This window comes from Trichosurus vulpecula, chromosome 4 (assembly GCF_011100635.1).
Source record: "Trichosurus vulpecula isolate mTriVul1 chromosome 4, mTriVul1.pri, whole genome shotgun sequence".
Classification (NCBI taxonomy): domain Eukaryota; kingdom Metazoa; phylum Chordata; class Mammalia; order Diprotodontia; family Phalangeridae; genus Trichosurus; species Trichosurus vulpecula.
Genome location: NC_050576.1, coordinates 249,419,037 through 249,438,577, shown reverse-complemented (window position 1 = coordinate 249,438,577; position 19,541 = coordinate 249,419,037). Strand labels below are relative to the sequence as shown.

The following is a 19,541-nucleotide window of genomic DNA, read 5'->3' as shown; positions in this document are numbered from 1 at the left end:
GAGGCTCTGCTAAGATAAAGTGTCTTGCCAATGGTCACATAGCTAGTTAAGTGTCAGAGGCAGGATTTGTGCCCAGTTTTCTCCTGACTTCAGGTCCAACTTGGTTGCTTCTCAAAGGTCAGACCCACTTAACTCTTCATGCAGCCCCAAAGCCTAAGGATGTTCTGCTGACATAAAATCATTTATCTAGAGCTAGAAGCCACCTTACTTACACTTTGTACTGTTCCTGCTCCCAGCCCAGATAAGTCAAATAACTTCCAAATGAAGTAAATGGGACAGCCCCCTGCAGCGGAAAATTCACTATCTCTGGAGTCAGAAGACCCAGGTTCAAATCCCTCTTCTGACACCATGTGTTATCGATCAAGTCCTTTCATTTCCCTAGACTCAGGTTCCTCATCTATAAGATGAAGTGGTAGTACTAGATGGCATCTGAGGTCCCTTCTGGCTCCACAACAAGGGTTCTCAACTTTACGTGTGCCATGGACCCCTTTGAGCATCTAGTGAAGCCCCTGAACTCCTCAGAATAGTATTTTTAAATGTGTAAAATAAAAGATATGGATAACAAAGGAAACCAAAGGTTAGTTAATTTTTTTTGCAGACCCCTTTAAATCTATTCAAGGAGTATGGATTAAGAAGTCCTCCTTGAGATCTATGACCCTATGACATCCCTGTCCAGCATAAGGCACAGTCAAACAGTTCTTCTGACTTGTATTCTACTATCAAAACCACTTCCCATCTCCCGGCTTCAGAGACTTGCATTTCACAGTGAATCTATCCCAAGGCGACATCCCCACTGTACGGCACAGAGAGCCACATCTCACCACTGAAACTCTCTATTAGACTTGACTTGGCAACTTTTGCCCACACTGGGCCTGGATTCAGGAAGACCTGAGTTAAATATGACCTCTGATAATTACTAGCTGAGTGACCCTGGGCAAGTCATTTATCCTCTGTCTCTCCCAGTTTCCACACTGTAAAATAAGATAAATGAGATATTTGTTAAGCACTTTGCAAATTTTAAATAGGCATGTAAATACTAGCTATTTGTTGATCTCAATGGGAAATACTAGGAACAATTAACCAACACTTAATTTTCATAAATGCCATAAATTGAGCAAGGCCTGGATATGCCCTATGGATCAAGGTTTTCTGTTCACATAGCCATGAATTTTGTTTGAATCAAGCTGCAACAAATTCAAGCTTAGGACCTAAACAGCAATTTCGTGAGTTATGTTTCCCCCTTTTACTATCTAATCACCAAGATGCTTCCATGAAGATTGGTGTCTAAGGGAAACATCTGGATACATCCACAGGAGGTAGACAGATACCAAGAGAAAGATAGCCATGGGAAGGTGAGCGTGAGGATCACTCTTGTAAATCATGTGTCCCTGAGATGAATTAAACTCATCTCTAAGGCTGAATGAAGCCTTACTTTTTAAAAATGAAATACAATATTAATACTCCAGTTTTGTCACTGAAAAGTTGCTTCCTGTTTGTTTTAATTAGGGGCCAAATGAGTGTATTCTTATACTGAATCACACATGCTCTGAGCTAGAAGATACCATCTAATCATAGATCATAGATTTCTATCTGGGAGGGACCTCAGAGGTCATCTAGTATCTCATTCATTTTGTAGATTGGAAGCCAAGGGAGGAAAGCAGCTTGCTCCAGGTCACCAAGACAATAGTGGATTCCAGGTCCTCTGATTCCAAAACCATTTTTATTATTGTTATTTTTGTTTTATTTTCCAACACTATGTGGCTATAAAGGAACAAGCCCCAAAAGGGGGAGAAATCAGTTATTTGTCCCTTATTACAGAGTCAGACTTAAATTCATCTCTTCTTAAACCTAAAGCTAGTGTTCCTCCCACTATCTTCTCTCTCACTGGAATCTGACTCCATTGCTTTCTAATGTCATGGTGGTGACCTTGGGTTCTCAATGTCTATGCCAAAGTAATGTGAGTTCTGACAAGCTGTACTGAGCTTGAAAATCTTTGAATACTAGCCTAGTGAAAGCCTGTGTTTCTGTATTCTGAATACCTATAGGACTAAATTCAGAGGCTTTAGTTGCACCACAACATGCCCTGTTTCCTTACAAGGGGGGTTATTTTTGTTTAATCATTTTTTCAGTCCTGTCCAACTGTTCATGATGCACTTTGGGCTGGGGCGGGAGGTTTTCCTGGCAAAGATACTGGAGTGGTTTGCCATTTCCTTCTCCAGATCATTTTAAAGATGAGGAACTGGGGCAAACAGGATTAAGCGAGTTGCTCAGGGTCACACAGATAAAATGGGCCCTTGTTTCCCTCCATCCACATAGAGTCAGAGGCCCCTCCAACTTCACTGATGTCTGGATACCAAATGAGTCACCATACCCTGCCATGTTGACCAGACATTTCCATATAGAGAACAGAAGCTAAGTGCCCTCTATCCTTGCAGCACATCTTTGCAAGATTAGGGTGAAGTAACCTCCTTTCATAAACTGTTCAATAACTTACAAATGCCTCATTTTGTCCCAAAATCAAAACTGAATTAACAGGGTGCCAAAGGTAGGTCCACCTCTAACAAGACTGGCTACCAACTGATGGATTTTTTTAATCACTATCGATGATGATGATGATGATGATGACAACCTCCAAACTACAGGCAACTTAAAACTTTCAAAATATAGATACCAGTGAGAAGAAATAAAATCCATGTGAAACCTGGTATAAGTACTTACATGACGCTCCTGTGGTTCTACCTCCTATTAAAATTGTACTCAACACACTTTCAGGGAAAATACAGGAAATAACTTCCTATCCCAACACTTACATTCAATTGTAAAAATAAATTATTTTATCTACCTGAAAATAGTTCACAGAACATTAAACATAAAAAGTAAGTGGGTAGTGGCATAGCCTTCTAACACTTTTAGGTGAATTTCATTGAACATAATAAGAAAAATGAAATAAGAATCACAATAGCTATGTTTTTGCCTTTCTTTGCATCCCTAGAGAAAGAAAGGGAAAAGAAAGGAACGAAAAATGAAGGAATGAAAAAAAGGAGGGAGGAAGGAAGGAAAACGATAGAAGGGGGGGAGGCAAGGAGGAAAGAAGGAAGGAGGGAAGCATTTATCAAATAATATTTATTATTTGATATTTAATAAGGAAGGAAGAAAACAACTCCTTATTAATTACCTACTATGTGCTTGGCACTATGCTCAGCACTTAACAAATATTATATCCTTTTTTTTCTCATATTGAACCTGTGATGTAGGTGCCATTATTATCCCCCATTTTACAGCTGAAGAAGCAGAAAAACAGGGGTTATGTGACTCACTCAGGGTCACACAGCTAATAAGGATCTGAATCTTTATTTGAACTCACGTTTTCCTGACTCTGGGACCAGAACTCCATCCACTGTGCTGCCTAGCTGCCTCTAAGGTTTAACCTCTAGTAAATACTTAATAAATTATTGTTAATTTACTGATTTATGTCACATTTTGAGGACCATAAACCATTTTGGACACATTATTCTATTTGAGCCTCACTAGAACCCGTGTATAGGGCAGCTAGATGGTGCATTGGATAGAGTTCCAGGGGCCAAGAAGGGAAAAAGATCTGAGTTTAAATATTGCCTCAGACACTTACTAGCTGTGTGACCCTGAACAATTCAATTAATCCTGTTTGCCTCAGTTTCCTTATCTATAAAATGAGCTGGAGAAGGAAATGGCAAACCACTCCTGTATCTTTATCAGGAAAACCCCAAAAGGGGATCACAAAGAGTTGAATGACTAAACAACATTATTCATTTTTGTTTGTTTACAAATGATTCCCATTTTAGAGAAACAGAGATTGAGGCTGAGAAAAGTTAAGTTACTCACCCAAGGTAACAAAGCTGGTAGGTGTTATTGGTGGAATTTGAACCCAGATCTCATCTGACAGCAAGTACAGCATTTTTTTGCACCATAACAGACTAATCTAGTTTCAGAGCCCCAGCCATCTCTGCTATTAGATAAAGAGGCACACATCTTCTGAAATATTTATAATAAAATATCCCAGCAGATGAATGATCTTATCCATTTGGCCATTACTTACAATGTTGTAGACACCAACCATGCCCATCCTTGTGGGACTCTTATTCATGTCTTCAAACAAGTCCGTAAAATGGGCTACAGTCAACTTGCTGGAGGCCTTCTGACTTTTGCTACTATTATGATACCAATAGCACCTTTCCTTCTGTTTATGCATTCCAATTTACAAAAGACATTTGCCTCTATAAAAACTCCACGTGGTAAAGAGAGTTAGTATTATCATTCCCATTTTAGAAAAAGGGAAAGAGAAGTTTATAGAAATCAAGCGGTTTGCCCAAAGTTGCACAGCTAGTTGGTTGTATGCCAAAATTGCAAGCAGAACCATAACTAGGAATTTTTACACCCAGGCACCCAGGGCAAGTGTGGCAAAACACATTCTCATTTCAGTTCTAAAGGGGAAAGAGTGGGCAAAGCCTTAGGATCCCACAAGCAGACTGCTACCAAGAACACCACTGCTGCTGCTGGATCTAGAGAAGGTTTTGTCTGGGCTGTCACCGCTAAAGAGCAAGCTAGCATTTCGAAGTTCCTTATTTTAACTATTTTTTCTTGCTAAAAAGATGTATATTTTGGTTCTTTCTAGATACATGATTAAAAATTCTACCTTTTGGCATCCTGGGACAAAATCTCAGTCCCGTCACCCTAATTATTCCTCTGACTATAGTTCTGTCCAATGTTCCTAGTCCAGTGTTCTTTCCATTACACTACCCATCCTTCCCGATGGTTTTGATGCTGGTACCTTTTGTCAGCAGGCATTCATTTTATTGGTATTTAATATAACAGGATGACTCTCACAAGATAACCATAAGGGAATTAACACTTTCCTTTACTAACTATGTGTGGTTCCCACTGCCCAAGATAGGATGCAGATGAAATTCTAAGGCACATCTTCATAACCATCCCTATGCTTTCTGCTCCAATTCTTGCCATACTCCACCCCGCCCCACCACCACAATCTAGCTATTGGGTTGAACCACTGAAAAATAAATGAAGTAGAATGATTCCAGTTTGAAGGTCTTCAGACCCTGCCCAACATAGAGGAGTCTAAACGGCATTGCCTCGTTTTCAGTCTTCTTGGGAAGCAGTTCATCTCATCCAATACCGCCTGCAGCTTTAAAAAGTCAGCGCACACCACTGGGTGTCATAGCATAATAGCATATAATTGGTGAATTGCAACTCTTTTTAAAAGGTTGCAGCTGAGTAAACAAGAACTGGGGAAGCAAAAATACCGAATTAACTCATCATCCTTAGAATGGTTCTTCCAGGATAGGGCTGAGCTATAATCGAGAAGAGTTTTTTAGTGTTATTGCTCATACCATGCCAGTTCTGTACTTAAAGAGTGGATAATGTGAAATTTATGAAAATAAACTGGGAGTGCTGATATAATCCTCACTAGTGATATCACTAAAGGAGGAAAAACACCACTTGAAACAAAGTCATTCTTTGTCTTCAGCAGTTTAAAACACATGCAAAGGCACCATGCTTCTAGACAACTAGGGTGCCAGGTGGAAAATGGGAGGAATGGTGGGGATGAGATGAGTGATATTTGGTGGCTTCTTTGGAAGCTTGCAATTAAATCCCACTTCTTAATAGTTGGAGGAGACATTAAATAATCATAATGATCCATAATCATAATAATCATAAATGTCCATAATGATGAGGGGGAGAAAACAGATTTTTGTTCATTGAAAAAAATTTTTAAAAGGATCATAGAATCAGAGAATTTCATTTTCATAATCTTAGAAGCCATCGAATCCAACCATATCACAAAAATAATTTCTTCTACAACTCGCTTGTCAATCGGTCAACCAAAATTTATTAAATTCCAATGACGTGCTAAGCACAGTGCTACATGCTGGAGATACATATCTGAATAATGAAACAATTCCTACTCTTGAGGAGTGTACATTGTTTCAGTAAAAAGAGCCTGAGAATTTGGCTACAAACTGAACCACCATCAAAACATTCATGAATTTCTCTGAGGAAGCCTTATGGAGTATTTAAACTCCAGATAGAGTATCTTGGGTTTGGTTCTTTGTTTCTCCACTTGTTTCATGGATTCTGATATGGGTTAATTGCAAACCATTGGCATAGAGATAATGGAAAAGACACTGGTCCTAAAATCAGAAACATGAATTCTAATTCTGCTTCTAATGTTTACTGTCTGGATGAGGTTATATAAATTTCTTTGCTTTTCTTGGCCCCAGTTTCTCTACCTAATGAACAGAAGGGTTTAGACTAGATAATTTTTTAGATCTCTTTACATTTCTAAGTATATGGTACTATGAGAAAATATTCTGGTGACAGTAAATTGACACCTAAAAGTTCTGTTTAAAATGGTAAATATAATTTTTGCTTAGAACAAGGGCAGATTCCAAAATTTGTTTCTGGCCAGTCTTTCTCCCCCACTGAAGATACAACCCTTCAATACTGCTACTGACCTTGCCTCAATTGTCTTGTTTTGCTATTTGTATAGCAAGGTCTCAATTAGTTAGAATAATGAATCTCCTGAAGTGGTTGCATTATTTAAATTTGTACTAAATATTTGCATTTGGCTGGAACCAATTACCATATTTTACATAATTATGATTTCAAATTGTGTGAATCTGACTGCATCTACCACTTTATGAGATTCATTATTTTCATTAATTGTTACCTACCTATTGGATACCATCAGTATGGTGGTGTTGGTTTTTTTCTTTTTGTATGTATTTTTCGATATATGATTTAAATAAAAGTTGCTAAATAAAATAGACCGGAAACCACACAGAAATGTAAATCCTCTACTAAAACAATAGTAGCATGGCACATTGGAGTGAGAGTGGGCTTCCAAACCAGGAAGATGCTGGTGCATGTCTTATCTCTGATACATATTAGTTGTGTGCCCTGGGCAAATCACTTAGCCTTTCAGTGCTGCTGACCAATCTTGAAAATTATAAATTGAAGCAAATGTACCAACCTATATTTGTAGAGGAAATTTCCTCCTGGGAATTGCCTATGCCAATGAAATCGCAGGTTTGTTCTCAATCCCTGTCTAGTAATATAAATTAACGGCACAAACACACACACACACACACACACACACACACACACACACACACCCCTACTGGAACAGGCAAATTGTGATTTAGACTTACTACAAACCTAGGGCAAGGGGGGGTTTACCTATAGATTCAAATTATGAAAGATTTTACAGTTAAAAGAAAAGGACACAGGAAGGCTAAAAGATTAAGTAGTCTGTGAAGGCTGATGTGACTTGACTTGGCTGCCTGCTGGGTCCAAATGACTATTTTCCCATTTTGACCTTTGCTCACATGAAATAGCTGAATCCCATTTTTAAAATATAAAATAGGCTCAAATTTACTGAACCTGTTAGTAGTTTAGTCATTCATGGAGGTGTAAAATATTTTGCCAAAAGAAACCAGAAAAGGATGTCTAATGACTGGACTCTAGGTTAGAAAATAGAAAGACTTGGGGGCAGAAGTGGTGTTTTCATTGATTCTTTCATTTGAGGGTTGGGACTTTGGGATAGGAAGGAGGGTCTAAATGCCAGATGAACAGTATTGAAAAGGAGAAGTGAGTTTTCTGGAATATGGTTTAAAATAGTGGAATGACAATGATAGACTATTACCTAAGACTAGAATAACATGTATTTGGGTACTTGACTGTATAATTCAAAGGGCTTTAAACTAAAAATGGGAAAAGAGACAAATTCCTAGTTAAAACTTAAGATCCACATCATATTTGAAATAGGACATGACAGAAAGGTCACCAGTAAATGATAGTATAAACAAATGAGAAGAGGATAAAGACTTATGTCCCATATAAAAGTATAAAACCTACAAGTAACAAGGTAATCTTGAGATGTGAAAGTGAGGTGATATACCCATTTGTGTCTAATGGTAGTCATCTCTAGAATGGGGGGAGGGAAGAAAAAAAGAAATTTACATAATAATTCTATTGTATATTTGAAGGAATAGGAAGTTGTGCATAATAGATTTGCAGTTTCAAGTACAATCATCTTTTTTATGGCACTGAGTAACGGAAATGCTTGTTTATTAAATTAAAAATATTTTTAAAAGATGAAAGTACAATAGAATAAATTAAATTAAAAATAAAATAAATTTAAAACAAAATCATTTAAAAAAACAATATAGGAGTATGCTAAATGTTTAACAACCAGGCTCTGGGGGGGGTGTGTAATGTCTGTACACACTTTTTAAAATTTAACATGCATTAATAGTATTTTCTTAAATCTATGCAATCATTAAAATAATAATCCCCCCCCCAAAAAAAGAATGAAAGTAAGGTGAACTTGGTCTCACAGATCTTACTGAGTCTTAGAGATGAGGCTCTCAGTTAGTGTGTACAATCTAAAACAAAAATCTTGCTCTTAAAAAAGCAAACCAAAAGGAGACATGTGAGGCGACACAGTAGATAGAACGCTAGACTTAGTCTGGAAGACCTGATTTCAAATCTTGCCTTGGACAGTCAATAGTTGTGTCTGACTCAGTTTCCTCATCTGTAAAACGGTGATAATAACACCTATCTCCCAGGGGTATTGTGAGGATCAAATGAGAATGTAGCAAGCACTATATAAATGTTAGCTATTATTATAGTAGCAGAGTAGAGAAAATAGCATCATATAATATAGTCAGCACTCCCTCCCTCACCCCTAAAAAAAATCTGGCTCATTTAAAACTTGAATGTATCTTCAATTTTATTTTTAAAATGTACACCTAGATTCTTTTTTTTCAAAAAGCCAGGAAGCCATACAATGTTTGAGTGAGGACAAAAAGAGAGCATAAGAAATATTTAGTTTCTGGGGGAATATCTCAGATCAGTATTTCCCAATCTTTTCTCTCTCAGGACCCATTTATACCTTTAAATATACATGAGTAACAATACTTGTAAATAAATGAGGACCTCCTGAAAGCTTTTGTTTATATGACTGCTATCTATCTATAGTCACTATATTAGAAATTAAAACATTTTGGTATTATTATGAAAAAAGTTTAAATCTCATGTATTCCCTGAAAGGGTCTTAGGGACACTTACGAGTCCCAGGATTTCAAACTTTGAGAATCACTAGTTTCGATAAACGAGCCTGATTCACTATAAATTCAATATAAATTAAATTCAACATAAATTAAAATATAATATAAAAATTTAATATAAAAATAAATTCAATATAAATTAAAGTCCAACTGGGTACAAGGCACTGTGCTGAACCAAAGAGATACCAACACCAGATTAAAACAGTCATTCAGTTAACAAGCATTTATTTAGTGCTTATTATGTATGAACCACTACGCAAAGAGCTGGGGATACACAATAAAGACATACGTTTGAGGATCTAGAGCTGTTTGTCTTAGAGAAAAGAATATTTAGTGGTGGGCAATAGGTAGGTGAAAGGTTAATCCTCTTCTAATACCCGAAGGACTGAGAAAGGAGAACTGGATTGATTCAGCAGGATTCCAAAAAGGGACAAGTAGGTAGGAACAAAAGGCAGACATCTTTTATCATGATATGGAGGAAGAGCTTGCTCAGAACTCAGATGACGGAATGAGCAATTTCATGAAACATCAGGTTTCCTTTCAACTGACAGGTCCAGGAAGGATAACCAAAGTAAAGGGAAGCAATTAAATTAGGTAGATAGGGTAAGACAAGATCGTTTTGAATGCTCCCTCCAATGTTAAGATCAAAGAAGGCTGGACTTTGAGCTAGAAGGACGCTGGAGGTTACAGGATTTGGGATCATAGATCTACGAGTGGAAAGGACTTCTGGGTATTCTAATCTAACCCCCTCATTTTTCACATGAGAAGACTGAGGCTCAGATGATTTAACTTTCCCATAGTCACACAGGTAGTTAGAGAAAGAGCTGGTATTAGAACTCTTGGGTCTCAGGCTCCAAATCCAGCTTAGAGGTACCATCCTGTCTCCAAGAAACACCAAAAGCAATAATAATGAGATGGTATCATAAGAGGTTTCATGTAGTCATTTGCACACACACACACACACATACACACACAACTACATAGTATATATATGCATAGACATACATAGATGTATATGTGTATATATATATATATATATATATATATATATATATATATAGATTTATTCAGGCTAATGAGACCTTCTTGAATATATGAAACAGATTGAATTAAAATATTGGTACAGGCTGACTTTACAAGCCATTCCCTACAGAATTGAGTTAGTATGACAAAGCAGACTAAAGAAAGAGTGAAAAAACCCACATTCATTGTATTTTTATTGAAGGTAAAAACCACCTGCATGCCCATTTCTGTTAAAAAAATTGAGGTTTTCATTCTCCCTCCCCATAGAAGATACTCAATAGAATTGAAATAGCTTCCTTTGTTCCATCAACATTTGATTTGCATATATGGGGGGAGGAAGCATATTAAGGTGCTTTCTATGATTTAGGGAGTTTATAAAAAGGTAATTTGATTTCAAATCATAGTCCTCTTTGCCTTTTCCAGGGAGTCACCAAAGCCTTCTGAGATGCAAACCATAAGAGGAAGATATTAGCTGGGACTGTATTAGATAATAAAAACTTCCACTGGGGACTAGTTCCACATTATGACATGGTGAATATAAGGCTCATTTGGATTTAATTCATTACTCTATCACGTTGCACAAGAAAGCAATTTTTAAGCCTAAGAAATGTGCTTCACTTATAAAAGATGCAGCGATAATATACAATCCCTTATTGGAGACAGAAACTGATTTCCCAAATCAGACATAGAAAACTCAATATATTTTTGTAGTTATAATGAAGAAGAGAGGGTCCTCAGTGCCAGATTATTTTTCCCCACATCTGAATGACATCTTGCAAAATTTGGAATATATTATTTGTTAGAAGAGATGTCCTGATAGCTTGGCCAGTGTTTCCACTCCAAAAATTATCACAGTAACCAAGAATCTCAGAACTGGAGAGGACCTCACTTGGCATCAGGTACTAACCAGTACTTGAATAAGAGTCTCCTATGTTGCAGACACTAGGTCATCCAGACTTTGCTTAAATATTTCCAGTGAAGTGGCACTCACTGCCTCATGAGGCAGCTCATTCCACTCCTGGACACTTTCTGGAGCTTGACTCCTTTATGACATTTCTAAATGATGATTATAAATAGACATTAATTGAGAGCTTCTTCTATCCTAACTATTCTTATAGATCCTATGTTTTCTCTTAAAAAAAAGGAATCTTTTGCTTTTGCCATGAACTTAAGAGGATGCATTTTCATCTCTCTTCTTTGCCATGATGTTTGATCACTATGATAACAGAATATTCCACAGCATTTTTTGTATTTGTTTCTCTTTCCATTTGAATTGCTTTAGTCTTTGCATATATTTCTTTCTTGGTTCTGCTTCATGCTTCTCAATAACATTCCTATTCATCCTTCCTTAAGACACAGCAACATTTCACTGCATTCATGTTAACAAAATTGGTTTAGCAACTCCCTAATCAATGGGCACTTAATTTGTTTCCAGTTCTTTAATGGGCTCAAAAGTTCTTAAAAGGGCTGATATAAATATATTGGTGTATATAGAGACTTTCTATCTTTGACCTGCTTGGGATATGTGCCTAGCAGTGGGATCACTGTGTCATATGTAGAATGATGCTTGATAAACTTTAAAGGAAAACTTCCTTCTCTCCTTCCTTCTTTTTTCTCTTCTCTCCTTCCTTCCTTGATCCCTTCCTTCCATCCATTTTTCTCTTTCTTCCTCCTTCTTCCTTTTTCATACTTCCTTCTTTCCTTCCATATATTCTCTTCCTTCCTTTTCTATTCCTTCCTTCCTTCTATTCATGCTTCTCTTTCTTCCTTCTTATTTCTCTTCCTTCCTTATTATTTGGGTAGAGAAGTTTAAAAAAAAAAAGAAATTGGGATAGGTGAAGAGAAAAGAGGGTAGAAGAGAACGCAAAAGAGAGGGGGGAGGAGAATGGATAGAATGCTGGACCTAGAGTCGGGAAGATCTGTGTTCAAATCCAGCCTCAGACATCTACTAGTTGTGTGACCTTGGGCAAGTCACTTAAGCTCTTCAATTTCCTCATATGTAAAATGGGGATAATAATGGCACCTACCTCAGAAAGTTGTTGTAAAGTAAGATTATATAATATTTACGAAGCACTTTGAAAACCTTCTTATTATTATTAGTTATTAGTAGTAGTATTATATAATCCTTTGAGGTTTATAGAGTACTTCTCTCCAATAATCCTCTGAAGCATGTGGTATAAGCATTATTATACCCATTTATTATTACCATTGTTACATATTACTTTGAGGTTTATAGAATACCTCCCTCACAATAACCTTCTGAGACCATGGTACATATTATTACATCCATTTTACAGATAAGAAACTGAGGCTTGGAGAGGTTACAGGCCAGCTCTGTTATTACATATAATTAAACTCTCCCACCCCTTGAGAGGTTTGGCTTCTCTCTTTCCAGCTCTAGGTGATAATTAGCCATTTTTCCAGGCTCCAGAGGGCAGAGTAGCCAAATGACACCACAGGAAATTGAAAAAATGTTCCTCAAAGGAAAAAAAAAGTTTTGTTTTCCTCTCATTTTACATTTGCTTGATCTTGTTCCTCTTTTAATGAGGAGGAGTTGAAAGAATAAAAAAATGCATTGGAATGAATCACAAGGAAGGTATGAGAAAAAATGTGATAAGCCTTCAATCTGAATCATTTTAAGGCTAAGCTGTCCAAACACACAGGGGACCTTGCTTTATCTGAAGTTAAAAAAAAACCACCTTCCTGGAAAGCAGAGTATAGGCATTGAAAGAAATATCCTCTTATTATGTAAAAACCTGGCTTTGCATTTAAAATATCAAAGAAGTAAAATCAGAAGTCTCATCGGTCCCTTTTTTGCTTAATTTGTTTAATAGCCTAACTCACCCTGGAGTTTCATATACAAAGGTATTGGAGAAGGAAGACTTTAGTTTTAGCATAAGCACAAAAGTCCTATTTGTAAGAGGCAACTATATATTCACTTATTCAAAAACCTTTAATAAGCAGCTATTCTTTGGAAGCCATCATTCTAAAACGTGAAACAGATACAAACTTAACCCATGGCCCTGATAACACATATTCTGGTTTCAGTTCCAGGTTGGATCTCAGGGGCTGACCCCAAAAGATTATTTTATTTTTGACTTAAATGTCCTCACACAGAGTTTACTCTATGAAATCTCCAAATATGTTCATATTGTGATTTCTATAAATACAGTAACAAATTACCATTTCCACTACAATTACCTGAAATAACAAATATACATTAGGGAAAGCATGGTCATCATTCTACCTGGCCCAAAGTACCATTAATTGCTCATGGGGAGAGGGAGAAGAAATTCCCATCTCTCACTTGCTGCATTTCTGAAGGAAGACAGAAGGGAAAAGGGAGAGAAAGACAGAGAGGGATGAGCTCTCTTTGAGAGATGAACATAGAGATATGGTTCCTTTAGTGAGACAAGCTTATCAACAAAATATGGATCGATTCTCTGCTGCTTGTGCTAATTTTGGCTTAACGATTAGCAGCAAGAAAACATAGGTGCTTCATCGGCCACCATTCTTGGAACCATCAGTTAACCGCAAACGGAGAAGTTTTGAAAGCCGCGGATAGGTTCACTTCCCTAGTTAGTGTACTTTCCAGGGAGGTACATGTTGACAATGAGGTTGATGCACCCATTGCCAGAGCTAGCTCAGTGGCTGGGAGACTCCAAAGGAAAATGTGGGACAGCAGAGGTATTTGACTGACAAACTGAAGGTTTACAGAGCCATTGTGCTGACCTCATTGGTGAAGCTCTCTAAACCAGACACGAAAAAGAGACTCCTGATGTTTCCCAGAGTAGAAAGCAATTTCGTTGGGTTATGAGGTATGACATGGCTAAGATTCAGATAGATATACCCATGGCTATGTTGTGTCTGATGGGCTCTGACCTCCTCTTCACCTGGGCTATTTTCTGCACTGACGCTCGTCTTAATGTTGTTTCATTGTTCAAACACAACCAACAGAGCTATACCTAGAAGAAGCCATATTCTGCCCTCCCTTGAACCTCACCTTAACCCCAGTTCTTTTCTGCCCTGCATGTTACCTACCTCCCTCCCCAACTTTTACTTCTTTCTCTGAGAACTGTTGTCAAGTCACCAGTACCATTGACGCATCCCTCTAGAATTCCACTAATAATCTTTGTGAGTTTCCATAATGACCTACCCTGACCGCCTCCTCAATATGTTATCTCCATCATTGAAATAATAAGTTCCTTAAGGGCCTAACTACGTCACTTTTGTATTTGAAGCCCTAGCACTTAGTGCCTTACTTGGCACATGGTAAGAGATTAATTACTGTCTTTCATTCATTCTACAGGGAGAGATACTCTCATTTAATTGGTACAAGAATCCATGATCAACCCTCTCTCTTTACCCAAATATAAAGAAGACACAGTCCCTGCCCACAAGGAGCCTATGTGCTAGGAGAAGACACAGACTTCATACAGATATAGAAAAAATAAGTATTCACTTTCAGAAATATAAAGAAATATAAAATATGAGAGTCCAAAAGAGTTGAGAAGTCATGTCTAATTATGGCCAAAGAGATGTCACACAAGCTGGATGTTGAAAGATGGGCATACTTTCAACAGAGGTTAAGTGAGAAACAGCACAATTTAAACATAAAGAGCATTGCATACATAGATAGACATGACATACAGACAAAGTGTCCCAAAAGTCTTAGTGTATGCTAAAAACCCCACTAAGACTTTTGGGACATGCTGTCTATATCTATATCTGTATGTAGATATGCTTTTAAACCTTAAAACTGCACCAACACTTCTGAGACGTTCTGTCTATATCTAAATCTATTATCTTAACACACTACTAAAGCTTAAAACCGCACCAATATTATTGGGACACCCTGTCTGCATCTCTGTATCTATTTATCTATCCATATGCCGTTAAATATTAAAACTGCACTAAAAATTTGGGGACAACATACTCAACATGCTAGAGTCAGATAAGTGAGGATATCAAAAGCTAATCGTCGTACTAGGGGTAAACAGGGATTTAATTAATTACATTTCTTTTGTTCTTGCTGTTGTTTTTCAATTCAACTAACCTCTACTAAGTAATGACTGTAAGCATGGAATACGGAAAAGCCTAGGAGCAGTGCTGTAATACGAAAAGACCTACGAATAGGGGAGATTAACATGGCAGCTGGGTGTAGGATAGGCTGAAGAGAGGAACCATTCTGGTTAGGTAGATAGACTGGTTTGGGGGTTATGGTAATAATTCAAGTGAGAGGCAATAAAGGCCTGAACAAGGCATGTGGAAGTAAAAATAAGGAATGGTATAGATAAGGACCCGAAGGATTTAGGATAGCATTGGTGGGGTGTGATAGAAGGGGGTGTTACCTCAAGGAAGAATTTAAAAACTTGTTCAAACACACATCAAAGAGCTAATGGTGTTAATCCCACTAGCCAAGTATTCAGTATTATTTTTTTTCCTTAGGAGTAGAAATGAATATACAAGGAACATTCTACCAATCAAGCAGCAGGCATTATTAAGAGCTTTCTCTGTGCCAGGCGCTGTACTGAGCACCTGGGATACAAAGAGAGGCAAAATTATGCCTTGCTTTCAAAGAGATTACATTTTTACAGTGGAAACAAAATATATGCTACAGCTAGTATTTATATATTGCATTAAATATTGTAAAGCACTTAACAAATATTACTGGATTTGATCCTCACAACTACCATGAGAGTTAGAAGCGATTATTACCTCCATTTTACAGAAAAGGAAACTGAAGCAGATGGTGGTGAAGTGACTTGTCCAGGGTAATACAGCTGTTAAGAGTCTGAGGTCAAATTTGAACTCAAGTCTTCCAGACTAGAGAGGAAATGGAAGGTAACCTTAAATGGGAAGGCTCAAGTGGTTGGAAATTTGGGGAAAGGCCTCCTGCAGAAAGTGCTATTTGAGCTGAGGTATAAAGGAAGTGGCATTCTATTCACGGACCAGTTAGTCAGTATGCCAATCTGACCACCTTTCTTCAGATTTTCAGCTGTTGTCTGTAATATGCTGTCCTACCGGGCCACAGAAAAGATAGATATCAGGAAGGAAAGCAAATGTGATTGCTTCCTTTCTCAATCACCAACTCTCCCCCAAAGGATCTAAATAATAATTTTAGCATACCAAAGTCATTATCATCAGTCTAACCGGAGATGTGAATGAAATCCTAAAGGAGTTATTTGTTAAGAAAGGTTATCAGCTTGGGTGAAGGGGGAAAAAAGCTCACATTTTAGCAGTAAGTACTCTTAGAATCTGTAGCATAAACCATTGATAAAGCCATGATTGCTTAGTAAAAAACACTGGGTACAAGCCACTAGGTCATTATGTAGGAAAATAAAAATGTCAATTTAAGGATGGAAATTCTTATTTCTAGCCAAGTCTAAAAAGGGTCTCCATACTCAGGGAGTCAATATGTCTCAGGCATCACTACTCTAATCAGCTAATTCAATTTATATGTTATCTTACTCTTACTTAATGGAAAAGAGGCAAATAGAGCTAATTATACAGGAAGAAAGCAATCTACAAAGAATGAAGAGGTAGCAAAACAAATATAAAGACCAAGAGCCAGAAACAAGACAATATGGGCTTCATCAATAACATATCATGGAAACTAGTATCATGTTCTTTTTGGACAAGGTCACTAAACTGATGGATGCTGGAGACAATGTAGACATAATGTACCTAGATTTTAGCACATTTTGATGAAGCTATTCTTGTGAAAAACATGGAAATATCTAAGTTAGACAACGGTACCACCAGATGCATTTGGAATTGGGTGAAACACTAGAATAAACAGTAATCATCGGTTGGTATGTGTCAACTTGGAAGGACATCTCCAGAAGAGTACCCCAATGGTTTGCACTTGGTCCCATGCAGTTTAAAGTTTTGTTTTTATCAAAGACTTGGCTAAATGTACAGACAGAATGCTTCTTGGTGATGATCCAAAGTTAGGAAAGATCACTAACACACTAGATGAAAAGCCTAGAACCTAAAATATCTTGACAAGCTAGGAAAATGACAAGCCGAATCAAATATGATATGATTTAATAGGGATAAATGTAAAGTGGCTTCAGGAAATCAAGTTCCCAAAGTGAGACGGCTAGATGATAATTCATATAAAAAGATCCGTGATTTTTTAATGGATTGACAACTTAATAGGTCAACAGTTTGGTAAAAACAGAAGCTAATAACTTTCTGATGTGTACTTTCACACAATAAACTAAAGTAATCACAATTAATGCCATGATTATTTCTTTTCATTTTAAATAAACACTATTTCCCAAGGTGGAAAAAAGCAACTAATTAGTCACACAAAAGGACAGAGAGACCTAAATCCTTAAGGAGGCAGAAGACCTGACTTAGAGTCAAGAAGTTTTTGGTTCAGAGCTCACCCCAGAAATTTACTAATTGTTTTGCCCTGGAAAAGTCATTTAACTGCTCTGAGCTTCAGTAAAAATATCCATAGCCTCATTGAGTTGGGATGACTAAACAAGTAATGTGCTTTTCGAACCTGAAAGCACTACGGGCGTGTCCACTATAATCACTATTGTTGTCAGCAATGATTACTATCACTGTTCTGCTGTTGCTCTTTTCAAGAAATTAGTAGGGCTTCATTTGGAATATATAGAGGAAACTAAGGATAGATTTCATTAACCACCTAAATATTTATTGAACATGTGCTCTGTACCCAATACTATATCAGGTATGGGATATAAAGTAAGGATATGATATTCCCCTTTTATCAAAAGAAGAAAGACACAAAACATGATTGAAAGTAGTCTATGATAAAGTGATGAGTACATATTCAAACAATAACTACAAGAGGGAAGTGGGGTCTTTGGGGAGTGTGGCTGCCCTGTGTTGTATGAATTTGGGAGCTTCAGGAAAATCCACTTGCCCTCGAAAACAGTTCTCCAGCTTACAATGTCTGAAGATCAACAAGTAAAAAGTTATCCCTTTTTCTGTTAGGAAAAGTCCTGTTACAGTTTCTCCTTACAGATCCATAGGTATACTAGGTTTAGAATGATATCATCCAAGAGTCAAGTGATGGTCATTGGTGATCCATGCTGAGGTGTACTAATGTGGCACATCTGTCAATCCAATATGAAAAACATAGAAACCTGCCATTTCTCAAAGTAGGGAGAAATTTAGTTGGGTCTTGAGATTTTGGGTGGATAAAATCCAGATAGGAGTGGAAAGGATAATTCAGAAGAAGGGAAAAGAAGATGAAGTACTGAGGTGAGAAAAGTATGATGACTCACCCAGGGTCACACAGTTACTAAGTGACTGAGTCCAGATTTTAAATTAGGTCTTACTGATTCTAGGCCCAGTGAAGAAAGGATTAGACCTTAAGGAACATACACCCTTATAAGGCAAGAAGAGGAAAATCAGCAAAAGACAGAGGAAAATTGGGAGGGAGGTAGAGATTAAATGGGAGAGGAAAGATCATGGAGAAAAGAAGGGAGTGGAAATGCGTGGTTTGTAGGAGGTTCAAAAGAAAAAAAAAGAATGTAAGGGACAAAAGCCTGCAAGAAAGAATAAAGACAAGGAAAGAAGGATGAAGGGAGAGGAAGAAGAACATAAAGAAAGGGAGGAAACATAAAAACATTGTAGCCTGGAGAATAATGGAAAAAGGCTGCATAGCTGAATTTATAAAATATACGGAAAATGTGCAATTATCACAGCACTCTGAAAAACAAAATCCTAATTGGGGGACATATGTCATCCCAGAGGCAGCTCATCTTCACAGCCTGATTTCAGGCTTGACAGGAAATTTACATGATCAATGAGAACTGGCAAGTAATTTTCAAAATCTCTGTGGCATGTTGACTGCCCATTTTAACAACCTGGTTTAGAAGAAGGGTGGAGGAAGGGTAATAAAGAGTTATTCCCTGCACACACCTTGGACCATATAGAGGCAGTGATCAGCAAAAAGTAACCAAGGACTTGCTTTGGTCTCACCTGGAGAGAAAAATCAGGATTTTGTACAGGGCTTATCTAGGGCATAAATGGCTACTCGAGACTGGGCAAAGACAAGATGCTCACAAGCCCACACTGGGGATTTGACATCGGGCTCCTCTGCCAGGCTGGTATAAAAATCCTGCCACTGACTACTTAGGGGACCTCGGGCACATGCTTTAAACCTCTTTGTACTTCAGTGTTCCTGCTTCTGAAAGAGAGCGACACCAGGCGACCTTCTACTAAACAATCAGGCAATGTTGTGTAGTGGATAGGGTACTGAACTAGGAATTAGGAACACCTGGATTCAAATCCCTCCTCAGACACTGTCTGTGTTACCCTGGGCAAGTCATTTAATTTCTCTGTGTCTTAGTTTGTCAATCTATGCTATGGACATGATGGTTTCTAAGGCCCCTTCAAGCTCTAATC

At 37.6% G+C, this 19,541-nt stretch overlaps 1 protein-coding gene across 1 annotated transcript in view; it reads right to left on the bottom strand.

The window, feature by feature from the left end:
• The window catches only part of NAALADL2 (N-acetylated alpha-linked acidic dipeptidase like 2), a 1,044,682-nt gene that overhangs the window by 732,140 nt on the left and 293,001 nt on the right, over positions 1–19,541 (bottom strand). The window lies entirely within an intron of this gene.